The sequence below is a fragment of the Choloepus didactylus genome, assembly GCF_015220235.1.
Source record: "Choloepus didactylus isolate mChoDid1 chromosome 11 unlocalized genomic scaffold, mChoDid1.pri SUPER_11_unloc4, whole genome shotgun sequence".
NCBI lineage: Eukaryota > Metazoa > Chordata > Mammalia > Pilosa > Megalonychidae > Choloepus > Choloepus didactylus.
The window spans coordinates 2,363,019-2,377,245 of record NW_023637581.1 but is presented as its reverse complement, the minus strand read 5'-3'; the positions used below and the strand labels follow the sequence as shown (position 1 = coordinate 2,377,245).

Here is a 14,227-nt window from a genome sequence, read left to right as displayed (position 1 = left end):
TGATTAATATTATGAGATATGACTTTTCAATAAGCAGCAAACTGTCTTCACTATTAAACAAAGCATCTAATGAGGAGAAAGTTTTTTTATTTGCATGTTGGTATTTGATGTCCACCAACAAATAACACAACTCTCTCCACCAAAGACTGAAACTAAGGGAGAGAGAAGCACAGGGATCAGACAAAGAGCTTGCCAATATGCCTTGAGTTGAATTCCCAAAGACATCTATATACAAACACCATATTTCATGATGAATGCGTCAGGCAATTGTTGGTGTATGGCCACATTTTAGTCATAAGCACGGTAGCTATACATCATAGTTTGATACAACCATCACAGTTTTACCTGTTTTCATGGTGTCCCATCAGGTTATTGCTTCTTTTCATGCTCTAAACTTTCATGGATTGGACAAAAATGCATATGATCACACTTGTCATTATATATAAGTATCAAAAAGAGATTTTTAACACCTTGTATGGAATAAAAGAGTGAAATAATTTTTGGTGAGGCATATTGAGACCAATCCCTCTATTTCTTGACTTGTCATGCAGTAAGTTGAAAAAAACAGACATGGCTATGAGAATTTAGAACATGTAGTAATAGGCTTGATGTACAGTAATAAATTTTACCAGAATACATGCCTTTAGTTATATACCTATAAATACAGATCCCTCTCTTTTACTTAGAACACTACCTTCACATAATTTGGGAGATACCACTCCCAGTTTTCTCCATCTTCATCAGAAGCTTTTCTTTTTGGCCCCATGTATTAATTAGGGCTCTCTACAGAAACAGAACCAAAAGGAGTTATCATAAATATGAGATTTTATGAAAGTGTCTCACACAACTGTGGGGATGCACAAGTCCAAATTCAATAGGGCAGGCAGCAAGCTGGCAACTCTGATGAAGGTCTTTGATGAACTCACCAGGCAAGGCTGACTGATTGAAGAAGTGAGAGTCCTATATCTTCTCCTTTAAAAGTCTTCAACTGATTGGGTTAAATCCAGCTGATTGAATTCTCTCATTGTGGAATTTGCTCCCTTCTTGATGTAATCAGCCATAGATGCAATCAATTGATGGATGATTTAAAAAACCAGCTTTCTGATTTATTAACCAGCCACAAATATCCTTGCAGTAAGTTAGGTCAGGGCTTACTTGAACAGACACCTGGGCACCATCACCTTGCCAAATTGACACATGAACACAACCGTCACAGCCCCCTTTGATGGAAAATCTACATATTGTGGACCTCTTACCTTTGCAGTGCTTTTTGCCTAAGCCTTGCATCATCAAATCTTCTCATTCTATGGGAGTCTTAAATTATCATGGGTTTAAATGTCATATACATGCTAAAAATCATCAAATGGGTGCCTCCATCCCTAACTTCTCTCTTGTACTCTGGACTTGAATAACCCATTGCCTCCTAAGTATCTCCTGTTGTCTAATAAACATCTCAAACTTCCATATTGATTCCAAGAACTACTCCCATTCAGAAAGAAGAAAGGTAGTCACAGAGCAGACATTGGTCCATAGTTAGTGTGCCATCCTGATATTTAAAAATTAAGAGAGATGGGGTGGGCTCCTCCAAGGGCCCTGGTTTTGCCTTCCAGAAGGAATTCCCTTGTCCTTGTTCTTTGTAGCTTCCTGTCTCTATCCTCTCTGAGGATCTGCCCTCTCCATGTGAGTCCTTGAAGGGAACATTTGAGAAGAGGTCTTCTTTGTTTCCAAGCTTACTTGGGCTATGGTAGTCATCAGCCAGTTTGTTTGTTTGTTTCAGGCTTTTGGGTGCTTTGATAATTACATTTTCTGTTCTACTTGCTTCCAGTAAATTCCAGATGCTAATAACCACAACCATATTCTAAACACAAAATTTTAAGCCTAATTTATTTAATTATCACTCCCATGCCACTCTCCACCTCAATGTTTACCTTAAAACCATTAGAAAAAAAAATTAAAAACAAGTATAAAGACCATACCTTTAAACTGATCTTTGCCTGAGAATGTTTACCATATCAATATTGCTTAATGAAAAATTTTGCAGGAACATTGTTTCTCAAAGTTTTTATTTTAATTTTTTTTTTTATTTTTTATTCAGTTCCTTTCTATTTATAATACAATAGTACCCAGATTTTTTTAAACCTTGCAAAGTCTTGAACTTCTGGGCTCCCATCTATTCCATTTCATTTTAATGCCTGTTGGCTGCTCTCTTTGTTCTAACCCTATGCCATAGACAACTAGGAGCCATCAACAAGCACCCTCTATGTTCTGTTTTCTATCCCTTATTCTTAGAGTCACCTGCTTGATAATCACAAATTCTTTCTTTAGGTAACAGCAAAAATTTTACAAAATAGTTAGACACTACATAACATTGATAGCCCTTGTTTTGGTTTGCTAAAGCTGCCAGAATGCAATATACCAGAAATGGGTTGGCTTTTTTAATGGAGATTTATTAGGCTTACAAATTTATAATTCTAAGGCCATGAAAATGTCCCAATCATATCATCAGTAGGATGATATCTGGACTCTGAAGACAGGCTTCTGGCATCCAGGGATCCTCACACATGGAAAGGCACATGGCCAGCATCTGCTTGTCCTTCACTCCTAGGTCTCATTTCTTTCAGTTTCTCATTCCAGTAGCCTCCCCTCTGTGCTTCTATGGGGCTCTTTTCTGTCAGCTCTGCCTGGGTGTCTCTCTCCATGGGCTCTCTTCAAGTATCTCTCTGTTTGCTCTCTGGGCTCTCCCTGTGTTTATCCTCTCATAAAGGTCTCCAGTAAAAGGATTAAGATGCATCTTGAATTGGGTGCAATATTGTACAAATTCTTTCTTAATGCTTGGTACAATTCACATTGAAGGCATCAGGTCCTGACCTTTTTTTGGCAGATTTTTCACGACTGATTCCATCACTGTACTTTTGATTTGTTTGCTGAGGTCTTCTATTTCTTCTCAATTCAATTTGGTTGTTCATGCTTTTCTAGGAAGTTGTCCATTTCACCTAAGTTGTCCAATTTATTAGCATATGGTTGGTGATGGTATCCTCTCATTATCTCCTTTATCTCTTCCTGTACCCATTTCTAATTTTATTTATTTACATCCTCTCTCTTTTTTTCTTTGTCAGCATAGCTAAAGGTCCCTTGATTTTATTGATTCTCTCAAAGAACCAACTTCTGTTTTTCTTGATTCTCTCAATTGTTTTCATGTTCTTAATTTCATTTATTTCTGCTCTAATCTTTGATATTTCTTTCCTTCACTTTGCTTTGGGGTTGCTTTTTTGTTCTTTCTCTTGTTCCTCTGGGTGAACAGTCAAGTCCTCTATTTTTGCTCCTTCCTCTTTGTTAAGATAGGCATTCAGGGCAATAAATTTCCCTCTCAGCACTGCCTTTGCTGCAACCCATATGTTTTGATATGTTTCACTCTCATTTTCATTTGTCTCATATATTTATTGATTTTTTTAAAATTTCTTCATTAACCCACTTGTTGTTTAAGAGTGTGTTGTTTAAGCTCCATATATTTGTGAATTTTCCAGCCCCACCTGTTACGGGTTTCCAACTTCATTCCATTATGATTCAAGAAAGTGTTTTGCATAATTTTGATTTTTAAAATTTTTTGAGACTTGCTTTGTGTTCCAACATGTGTTCTATCCTAGATAATGATCCATTAGCACTCAAGAAAAATGTGTATCCTGCTCTATTGGGTGCAATGTTCTGTAAATGTTTAAGTCTACTTCATTAATCACATTATTCAAAATCTCTAGTTTTTTTTTTTTTTTAATGCTCTGACTAGATGTTCTATCTATTGATGAAAATGGTGTATCAAAGTCTCCAACTATTATTGTAGAGGTATCTACTTCTCTTTAGTGCTTTAGTGCTGTCAGTGTTTGCCTCATGCATTTTGGAGCACTCTGGCCTGGTGCATAAATATTTATGATTGTTGTCTTCTTGATGAATTGTCCCTTTTATTAATATATGGTATAGTTTTTGTCTCTCATAATTGTTTTACATTTGAAACCCAATTTGCCTGATATTAGTATAGCTACCACTGCTCTTTCCTGGTTAGCTGTATAAAATATCTTTTCCCATCCTCCACTGGCATAAAGTGGTCCAGTGCCTTTAATTCTCAGCAGACCCTGTTTCTGCCAGAGGCATGGTTGAGGCAGAGGCTGAAGCAGAGGGCTGGCTTAAACTGTTTCTTTTTCACCCCCTGGGGCTTGAAATCTCTGAATGAGGGGCACCACTTGTGCTAGACCCTATCCCCACTTTCTTGGTTAAGATATACCATTCAGGGAATTATATCCTTCACCTAAGTAGTTACTATTTCCTTCAGCTATTCCTTAACTTTGACCTTGCTTTGGGCAGTGCTGACAACTGAAAATGCCTGCTGCTTTCTTTATGCTAAAAAGTAAAAAACAAAAACAAACAAAAAAAAAAACAAAAACCTTCTCTGTGCTGGTCCCCAGCTCCCATTTGCCAATGAAAAGGTGGAGATGGTACCTGGTTCTATGTGCCCCTTTTCTAGGGGTACAAACTTTTTCTAATATTCTCCACCCAGCCAACTCCATATGCCTCTGTTTTGTGTTTTGTTTTGTTTTGTTTTGTTTTTCCATCAGCCTCACCAGCTCTCTGCTATGGAGAGACTCTGGGTTCCTTTTGTGCTTTCTCCAAGTTTATCTGTGCCTGGTGTTGTATTCAGCAGTCCAAATTTATTAATTAAATCCACAATTGGAGCTTGATTGAGCTACCTTCCATTTTTGCTCCTAGCAGAGGCTGCTTCTCTTTCCCATGGGGAAGTGATTCCACACCAGCCTACCAGGCTTGTGTGGGAAGGGAACCAGCCTCCACAGATTGGGAGAATTTCTTACAGTTCTGTGCTGTGTTATTGCCCACCCCCACTCCAGACTGGTGTGCAATGTCTTTCTGGTCATGGAAATCCCCCAAACTGTTTTTGCTCCAGACAGTTTCTGGCTATTTACTAGCTGCCCTGGAGGATGATTCCGTACCTCCCTATGCTTCATCTTGCTCTGCCTCTGAACTGTGTATTCTTGAACAGAAAGCACAATCTCAAAGAGCTAAGTTAATTGAACAAAAATAGATTCAAAACAACATGTACAGAATTTTGGTGTGGATGCAAATTTCAATAAGTATAGTAGAAACTGGCCTGCTGCACCCTGACTTGTTTCTCTTACTCCCAGGCACTCAGCTCATGTACATTTCCCTATCCCCTTTGCAGGTGGATGTGGCTATATGAACACCCTCTGGAAAATGATATGTGAATACACCAATTCCAGGGTTGACAGATACAAACCTTCCAAGTGGAGAAAGTTCCTACAACAATTAGAAGCCACACAGTAAATGTAACAGAGCCCCATGGTGGAACAGGCTTAGGTAACTGAATTATCATGTGGAAAAGAGCCCCTGCCCATAACAAACACCTGTTTCAGACTTTATGTGACCTAAATATGACCTCTACTATGATTGTGGCATTATACAAGTTGTGTATTGTTGCATTAGGTATCATGCCCTTATCTAATGCATATGCGTAAACCAAATACTTGGTATTTGGATATATATCGACAGAAAATTGACCTTGATGTGTATACATTATTCACATTAGTAATTGCTTCTATGAAAGGGTAGAGAGGAATGAGACACAGCGTAGATATAATGATTGAGATTCTTTTATTTATTCTTTTTAGTCTCCGACACCATCACTCTGCTGGTTCCAAGAAGGTTGGGATGGAGAAGACTTAAATTTAAAGTTACCAGGTAATGGTATCTTAGACTCTACTGATACAACTAGCTTCTTTATGATAAGTTAGGCCCTTTCTGGGACTTGTTCAGTCCTCTAGAATCCTATACTCTTCCCAGGTACCTTCAGATGATTATATGATTTCTGAAGGAAGGTCCAAGGTGACCTTAGATAAACCAGTGTCCACTGGATCCCCACTCTCTTCTCTAGCATCTGAGTGGATCTGATCCAGCCTTAGGCCTGATTTTCACTGAAGCAAGCGAGTTACCGTATGCTCTTTGGGGATGTTATGTTAGCTTCCATGGTCTTCACAATTTATCTCTGGATGTGGAAGTTCCTTGACACCAATGACAATTCTCTCTAAGCTTATTCCTCTCTTGATTCACAAATATACCTGAATGTCATCATCGAGGCTCTCAGGAAATCCTAGATTCTTTATATGCCACAGAAACTTATGCAAAAACCTGGATATAAGTGTTATATGAAATATGATATAAGTTATATGAAAACTCATCAATTGGATCACTGGGTGTTATGTAATAGTGGTAGTAAAATTGACTTTAATAAATAAAGTTAGATGCCAATTTCATAGCTTAAAATGTCCATGCAGATTAAATAAATATAAGTAAAAATTAAAGAATGACACTAGAAAACAATATAGAAGATGATTTTATAATATTTAGAAGGTGAAGGCCTTCCTAATAAGAAACAAAATTCCAAACAAAAGCAAAGTGTTTGATTTATTTGACTCATAAAAAGATCTGTGCAACACCGAAAACAATAAGTATATGTTGAAATCTCACTAGTAAAAGAGGCTTTAAACATATAACAAAGGATTAGTGCTAATAATATATGAGGCAAGAACAAGTCAGGCAGAGCACAAACTATCCAATCACAATGTAAACAAAAGTTATAGTTGCTTAATTTGTAGGTTAAGATGTTCTATAGGGCAATGAACACAAGGAAAGATGCTAAATCAAAATTTTTAGAGAAACAGAAATTTAAACATAACATCTAATATAATCAATGATATCAGCAACAATTTGTAAAGCATCACTATTTATGAGTGATTATATAAGGACCAAGGTAGAGAAGAGAATGATTGATGAGAATTTAGGGGTGGATGAATGTGCCAGTTTGAATGTATTATGTCCTGCAGAAAAAGCCATATTCTTTGATGTAGGCTTGTGGGGCAGACGTTTTGGTGCTGATTGGGTTTGCTTGGAGATATGCCCCACCCAACTGTAGATGATAACTGATGGGATAGTTACTGAAAATATTATTTATCGAGACTATGGGAAAATTATTTTAAAGCATCTTACCTATAAAGATAATTCATTGTTCTAAATAGTTTAATCAAATGATTTTTGGTTTGAGGTAAACTAAAAAGAAAAAAAAAGACTTTGGAAGAGTATGGTTCCACACTGTAACAAGTTCCTTGTTCCTACTTTTTCTCAATTCTAGGCTTTATAATTATAGAACAGTACATTGAGGGGTGAAACATATACACTTATCAGTTATTTCAAAAGATGCAAGAGTGTGTGCATATTTTATTCAGTTGGTTTGACTGCAGCAAAATTATTGGAAACTGGTTTTCTAACATGTTTATCCAAAACACTTCAAAGTTTGGATTTTACAGCCATATAATTATTGACTGTATCAATGGGAAAAGGATATCTGTAATTTTGAAACCACCTGATTTTTCAAATTGGATGCAACCAATTTGAAAATGATAGATGTGCAACTGTAAATGTGGATTTATTTAATACATTCAACAAGTCTCCTCTAACCCCAAATATTTCTCTCCTCAATCCTATGTGGGGATTTGCAACATCAGTTAGCTCACTATTGTCCCATGCCTGGTCTGCTTGCTTTTAGTGTTGCATATCTCTTGTCCTTTACCACTAAAGTAACTTTTCTAAAATGTAAATATCATTTCACTACTGGTTGTAAAATGCTGGGTCACAGAGGGGCAAGAAATGGGGCTCTAAATTGAAGCAAGAAACAATGATCCATTGGAAAACTCACCAGTACTGTTTGGCCCACCATCAGATGCTTTGCTCCTTCTCTTCCATTTCCCTGGCATCACTGGCAATGCCTGACCCCTTGCCCTACAGCCTCCTGGACCCATCTGGGGGTACCATGGAGTCAATTCCAACATTCAGCTCCAGGGACTTCTCTCAGCTGCCTTTGATGTTGTTCTTTTTGTTGATGGCAAACTGACATTTCACAGATAGACCTGATATCTTGCTAAGATTATAATCCTTGCATGTGGTTGTCAAATCAATTTGCATATACATTTAAACCTACAGTTCAAATTTGTTGGGAACAATAACCATGTATTATTCTGATTTTAATCTCATTTAGCTACAATTTCAGATTATAAAATAGCATAGGAAATATTTGTTGAATAAATGAGGGATTGAATACTTCATGAAGTGCCTCTACCTTCTCAACAAATAAAAGACAACCTCAAAGCTAGATCAGATGTCATGTCCTATAGGGACTTTTCTCTAAATTATCCTTCCACACTTGGTAAATATTTTCCCACATTCACTGAAGCAGTCATGGATCCTATATCTACCACATGGTTACTAAAAGTTTCAGAATATTAACACCCGCTAGATGCCTTCAGGGTGGGACCATGTGGAACAAAGCACTACTCCATAAAGTGTGTAGATGATGGGATTTTCTCAGTAATGAATAGGCATGTTAAAATGCCCATGCTATCTAAGATATTAAGTTAATTACACTGCCACCAAATAGAGAGTATGAACTTAACAAAAGGGGATAAAGACTGATATTTTAAATCATTATTTAATCTTTCTCCAATCATCTATTTTTAATATTAACAATGCACCCATTTTATTTCCCTCCTCTCTCTTTCCCTTTCTTAAGAAAGTCAGATGAATAACTCATGACCACTATCTCTAAATATTTTCATTACTTATATCTGATGGAATCACAGTGCACTTCAGTATCAACCTTAGTAAATGTAACCTCTATAAAATGTAATTGTATAATACATTTGAATGGAGAAGGAGTATAAGAGTTTTCATGTACAGGGAAATATTCTCTAAAAAGTCATTGAAAATGAGATGTGACACCATGGTATAAGTCTGAGGAATAGCATAGACATAAGATTCTAAAACTATTGCATGTAGAAAGAAAGAAAAGGAATGGTTATGACACGAATTTAATTTATAGTTTCTTGAGACACAGGTCCAAAATGCAACATTTTGTTCAGAGCCCGTGTGATATCCTTATTTCTAAGACTGTAGACTAAAGGGTTTAGCACAGGAGTGAGTATGGTATAAAAGAAAGATACAACCATGTCCTTCTCTGTGGTGTGATAGTAGCTGGGGAGCATGTAGGTGTAGATGGCAGCCCCATAGAATAGGGTAACCACGGTCATATGGGAGGAACAGGTGGCAAAGGCCTTCTTACGGCCTTCTGCTGAGTTCATCCTATGGATGGTGAGCAGGATAAAAAAGTAGGAGCTTGAAATGACTGTCACAGGGATGAGGAGCATGAGGACACAGCACAGGTACATGAGTGTCTCCACAAGCCAGGTGTCAGAACAGGAGAGCTTTGTTACAGCAGGGACCTCACAGAAGTGATGGATCTCCCAGGATCTGCAGAAGGGGAAGGACATGGTGATGGGAGTGAGCACAAAACCATCCACCAAGCCTAAGAACCAACAGCCAGACACCAGGAGGACACAGACCCTGTGGTTCATGAGGACAGGGTAATGCAGTGGATGGCAGATGGCCACATACCTGTCATAGGCCATGGCACCAAGAAAGAAAAATTCTGATCCTACTAGTGTTGCATAGAGGAACATCTGTATCCCACATTCTGGGATTGAGATCTTATTGACACCTATCACCTGGTCAATGAGCATCTTGGGCACAGTGACAGAAATGTACATCATGTCCATAAGAGACAACTGGCTGATGCAAAGTACATGGGTGTGTGGAGGTGGGCATCTGAGTATATCAAAAGGATAAGGATGGCATTTCCAGACAAGGTCATCAGAAAAATCACAAAAAATTGCTGTGCAAAGGAGAGCTGGGTGTTCAGATTGACTGAAAATTCCCAAAAGGATGAAAGTGGAGCTTCCAGTGTGGTTAGCCAGCCACGTGTAGTTGTCCATGTGATTTCAAGGTTTCACCTAAGGGGACCAAGGAGAACACTGGGGTTACACTGATCACTCATGGTGATGTGCATAGCTGACATTTACGTCCAGTGAGTGTGTGTATATTTGTGTGCATGTATGAGTGTTTGTGTACCCAATTGTGCTAAAAAGCATGTTTGTTTTCGGATTATGAATTACATTTACTTCAAGAAATTTATATAAAAAGGAATGAATTCAAAACTCTGGGTCAAAAGGATTGGTATTACACTGGTGTTGCCATTTCAGGGGGATGAATATTCTTGATAATAGTATCATGTATCAGCATGTTCTGGAAATTTTTAGAGCAGTGCATCTATGCAAACACAAGGAATGAATGACTGGAAAATAGAAACATCATATCCCTTATTTCTAGTGTTCTTGTCATGGGAACCTGAACTGAATTTACTATCTTGTTCAAGGATACAACAGGGATCTTAAAAACAGAGTATATCCCATATAGCAAGCATTCAGAAAATAACTGAAAACTTATTTGGGCAAAGCCTTATCAGATGTTGAGCCCTCTGCTTATTCAATCTGCCTGCCCTGTGAGGCACTGTGATTGCACATATTAAGGTACACAGCCCCACAGGCAGGATGGAGTTCACTCATGTTTCCAACAATCCTCAGAGAACCTGAGAATAGAGAATTCAGAGTCCAGACTCTGCACCTAAACTCAGCCATGGATCCAGCTTCCCTTCTACCTGCACTTTGCCCTCAGCAAGTTACTCAACCCTCCATCCCTCTGTCTACACAAAAAGGGGATAGGAAAATGCTTTACCTTAAATTGTGGTGAAGATAAATAAGTAATAAATAAATAAATAAATAAACAAAATATTGACCATATTCAGAACATTACTAGTCACAGATAGGTAAACCTTTACACTATTAGTATAGAGAGTTAATATCTAACTCTATCACTATGTAAGAGTTGACTCTCACTAATATTGTCTTATGATGTTATAAGATTCATTACTTCAGTTGTCCAGTTTCAGTATCTTATTCATATATTTAAGAATTTGCATTTGGTAATTTATGTAGTTCCAGAAAATTTATTCATTTAAAAAAATTTTAATTCCTAGTTAAGCTTAATTGAGAATTCTCTCTCACTTATGTCTAGTACATGCTTCTCTATGGTAAAATTTGTCTCCCTAATATACCACCATTTGCCCTAAATCTCAGTGGGTAGGGGACTAATATTTGCAGAATCCCTGAGACTTTCCAACAGGGTTTTAGTTGTTTTGCAGACACTGTTTGCTCTGTTACTTACCATGATCAATTTTTTCATGGAAACTGAGATGCAGATGGGAAAATTGAACAACACTGAGATGTCTCTCATTCCAATTCACTGTTCTCTAGCTCTCTCTTCCTGCTTAGAGTCTGTTTCTGTCAGATCATGAAGATAATTCAAAGGTAAATTTAAACTTGATTACATTTAAGGATGACACTGTTGATCTATTCAGGGGAAAAATTATACGTAAAAGTGATTTAAAGTAGAAATGAAATAGACTACTACAAAATAAATAAGAAAACACAATAGACCCAAACATTTGTACTTTCTGAAGATAATCATTAATAGTTTCTAGCATATTTTATGTTAAGGAGATTAATTCTGTGGAACTTTTTTATTTCCCAAAGAGTGTGTTCAACTTAAATAGTCCTTACAATAGGAGGGAAATAACAGCTCATCTTTCTGAAAAGTGGTGATGATGCAAGGGTATTTCAGGATGAGTTTTAGGAAAAATACATTTTATACAGTGCTCTTATAATAATTCAAAGACTAATTATGATATTCAGTGTATTAACAGTCCCATGTTCTGGTGAGTTGATGCAGTAAGCAACTCTTTAATGAATTTGATGCCATAATAAACATGTCCACAACTTCTGTGTCACAATGCATAAACAGAAAAAAACTATTCTATCAAATATCACCCTCCTTTATAGATGGAAACTGAAATCTGTGTACAATTTCAACAGTTTGCTAAATGGCAAAACACACCAGCTCATCAAGTCTACATCAGTGGTTGAAATGAAGCAGGATAGCTGCAGGGACTGTTTTTTTTTTCTTTTTTTTTTTTTTTTTAAGATCTCAAACCTCTTTGCAGAATGATTAGAGAAGTAGGGTGGAGGAAAGAGCACTGGGGAGCAGGTGGGTGCGAGCTTGGAAATCTCTGCTTCATTTGGATTGAAATAAAGCATATTGAATAGTCAACCCAGGACACCAGACAGAAAACAGATCACAGCATCAGCACCACACACAGTGACTGACCTCCTGGATCACTAGTCTTTATCATCCAATTGCTTGAGTTTAATGCCACAGCTTAGCAGGGGCTTAACTTAGGGGATCATCAATAGTGCAGTCATAAGAGAATGTCAAGGATTTCAATGGAGCTTACAGCACCTCAGTTTTATTCCTATTACCTTTACCACATTTACTCTATCCAAAGTGTCTATGAAGTATTTACTCTTATTTCATATTCTTCTTTGCAGATTAGAAAATTGAGGTTCTCAGGGTCTTTGCCTGAGGTCACACAACTATCTGAGGGAGGACTCCTGTTACATCCCAGGGGTAGGATTCAGAGCCTGTAACACTGACTCAGTTCTCTCAGGAACACAGCCTTACCTCCACTGTCTTCAATTTAGGTCTTAAGACTCCCACTGTCACTTCTGTCACATAAACATGAAAATTATCCAGAGAGTTGTTTCTTGTGATTTCAGACCATCAGAGATAACAACACTTGAAATAGAATCAGTCACTCTGCCTCTGCAAAATTTTAGTCTTGGAAAAAAAAAACACATCATGCAAAAATATAAGAGGAATATATATCCATTTGTCCATAAAAAATTGGAAATAGAAAATCCATTTTCTAAAATGGGGCAGTAAATAATTGTTACAAAAAGAGATTCAAAGGAGAAAGCATATTTGCTTCTACCTTTCAAAATAGATAATAGGAAAAAATGAATGAGATGTTGTCAATAACCCACATGAAGCTGTGAATGAACTTCATCCAGCTGAACAAGCAGAGTGTGACTGCAGTTAAATGTACAAGGAGAAGAAGGAAAGTGTCATCATCTGGACTTCTTTCTGCCCATTAAGGGAGTAGACAAAACTTTTCAGTTGATAAATTCCCACTAGGACTTTGAAGCAGCAGGCAATTAAGATGGCTAAATAGTTAATATATATTTCCATGACACTTTTCTGGCTTTCTTCTCAAGTCACTCTTTATCTCCTTCCAATGTTAAACTCAGTGTTATGGGAATCTAAACCAATATTAATAATATTCTAAAATCTCATTACCATCAATAAAAGCTTCTCTGAAAAATGTTAGCTTATACGCAGTTTTTTTCACTTACCAAAATATTTTCAAATTCATGCATGCATATATGTATGTATATAGACATACACACATTGCTGCATGTATATCCTCACTTAATCTTGAAGAACATTTTGTATGATATTGTTATAATTTCTTCTCATCCTTCATAGCTGAGTCTGAAACTCTGAGTTCAATTAACCTGTCAAGCCTAACCCCACTCATTATTACAGTGGTCAAGACTAGGATTGAGTCATCTTCACATCTTCTTCTCTATCATTTTTCATTATCTTACTGAATGTTCTCTTTCTTCTATCACTCACAATTTGCATTGTTTTGTTTTTCACTTAATTTCAGTGAGTTTTTGTTTTGTGTTAATATGCTACTAACAGAAAAGTTTAAAATGCAAAATTGAATACAAAAAATTAAAAGAAAAACAGCCATAACATAATCAGCCAGACAAAGATACTCTTTGATATCTTGCCTTCAAAATAAAAATACTTATTAGGTGGCTGCCACATCCCTAATTAGAATAAAAGAGGAACAAGATAGAAGCAATTCCTCACCCTCTTTAGAACTTGCAGCCCAAATCTACCATACCCATTTTCTATTTGCATTTTGGAAACATTTTGATCATTTCCCAAACTTAGTTAAAAGGATCTGAAAATACAGTTTTTGATGTTTTTTTTTTTTCTTCCAGTGGTGTCTTTTCTGGGTCAGTTCCACCCTGGGCTGCTACAGCCTACCCTGAACCAAAGATATTTCAGCCTTCAGGTAGCATTTCCTCTGTCCTCTACCAACTAATTTCTCATAAAACTCTGAGAGTGGGAAGCACTGGGAGAATACTGGAGGGCAGATTGAAGAAACAATTTGCTGGGGGAAGACAGTGGACTAGGGAGCTACAGGACACACTCCTTCTATGAAACAGCTAGTGGACAGGCAACCTGTCCAAATCAATGGTTCTGAGGCTCTGAAGACCAGGGGAGGCACTACAGC

At 37.2% G+C, this 14,227-nt stretch overlaps 2 pseudogenes; one reads left to right on the top strand and one right to left on the bottom strand.

The window, feature by feature from the left end:
* LOC119524710 overlaps positions 1–14,227 on the top strand; it is a 174,900-nt pseudogene that overhangs the window by 107,728 nt on the left and 52,945 nt on the right.
* On the bottom strand, positions 8,940–9,899 carry LOC119524700 (annotated as a pseudogene).